We start from the raw sequence: 1408 nt of genomic DNA on the forward strand, positions 1-1408 counted from the left end.
GGTCCCCCCCACCCCCTGAGGGGGTGTCGGGGGGCTGGGGGCAAGGGGCCCCCCCCAGCCCCGCTCCCGTGACCCTGCATGCGCTGCCTGTGCCCCCCCCGCGCTGGACATGGACCCCCCCCCTTGCAGCCCCCCAAATAAAAGAGGTGCCCCAGGCCCCGGCTCCGGGCTGCTGGGGGGGGGTGGGGGGACACGGCTGCTCCAGGAAGGAGAGGGCAGCACTGGGGGGGTCACAGGGGTGGGTTGGGGGGGCAGGGGTTGTTGAGAGGGGTGTCCGTCATGTGGCAGAGGGGGGTCCCTGACACCCCAGGAAGGAGAAGGCGGCACTGGGAGGGGGGGGGGAAAGCTCTTTATGGGGTTCCAATCGCACATCATCCACATACAGCAGTGCCCTAGAAAAGAAATGGGGTCCTCCCCCGCCCCCCCCCAGGGGGGCTGTATCCAGAACCCCCCCCAGGCAGGGAAGGGGCTGAGGGGAAGCAGGGACAAGAGGGGTGGGGGTCCCACCACCCGCGGGGTCCCCATGCCTGGTCCCAGAGGGTCCTGTCCCTCCACCAGCATCATGGCCCCATGTCCTCGGGGGGCTCTCATGCCCTGGAGGGGTCCCCTGCCCCCAGGGGGGTCCTGTGCCACCGGGGGGGGTCTGAGTGCCCTCAGTCTCCTCCAGGGCCAGGGGGTTTGGGGGCACCATGCCAGCCCCCTGCAGCTGGGGCAGAACCTAATAAATACCGGGGGGGGACGCTGCAGTTTGGGGGGGCTGGCATGGGTTGGCACCCGGCCGAGGGGGGCTGGGGGCCACCCTCCCTGGAAGGGGGAGGGAGCCAGGGCGGGTTGGGGGGCCCTAGGGCGGGCAGAAGTCAGTGAAGTAGGGGTGCTGCAGGGCCTCCTCTGCCGAGATCCGCTGCACCGGGTTGCACTTGAGCAGGTTCTGGGGGACACGGGGGGGCTGAGGGAGGAGAGCACAGACACTCCCCATCCACAGCCCCCCCGTCCCACTGCCCCCCTCAGATGGGTGGGGGGCTGTGAGGGGAGAGGGCAACCAGCCCTGGGGAGCCAGAAGCCCTGTGGCAAGGGCAGGGGGACAGGCAGGGGGGACAGAGGTTGGAGGGGGGTATGGGCGGGGTCTCACCTGCAGCAGGTCCCGGCCGGTCGCGTTCAGCTTGGGCACCACGTTGACCAGGGAGGTGGTGGCCGGGTACATGGGGTAGGGCTGGGGACACACAGGTGACCCACGGCCCCCCCGGCACCCCCTCCAGCTCCCCCCGGCCCCCTCCTCACCTTGTAGTCCGGCAGCTTGGCCATGGCCGGCCACTGCTCCTCCGTGGGGGTCCCCAGCAGCGTGGGGATGGTCAAGGGCCACCACGGGGGCACCCGGCACCCGACCCCCCCGACCCCCTGCCCAGCCGAG

General features: G+C 71.2%; 1 long non-coding RNA gene across 1 annotated transcript; it reads right to left on the reverse strand.

The window, feature by feature from the left end:
* Positions 1-332: 332 nt before the first annotated feature.
* On the reverse strand, positions 333-1358 carry LOC113980707. Its single transcript, XR_003538203.1, has 3 exons — positions 1279-1358; positions 1130-1210; positions 333-928 (listed from the first exon to the last, which is right to left on the reverse strand). It is a non-coding gene; the product is annotated as an uncharacterized LOC113980707 (long non-coding RNA).
* Positions 1359-1408: the final 50 nt, after the last annotated feature.

This window comes from Neopelma chrysocephalum, unplaced genomic scaffold, assembly GCF_003984885.1.
Source record: "Neopelma chrysocephalum unplaced genomic scaffold, ASM398488v2 Primary Assembly neopelma1_95025, whole genome shotgun sequence".
In the NCBI taxonomy this organism is placed as follows: Eukaryota; Metazoa; Chordata; class Aves; order Passeriformes; family Pipridae; genus Neopelma; species Neopelma chrysocephalum.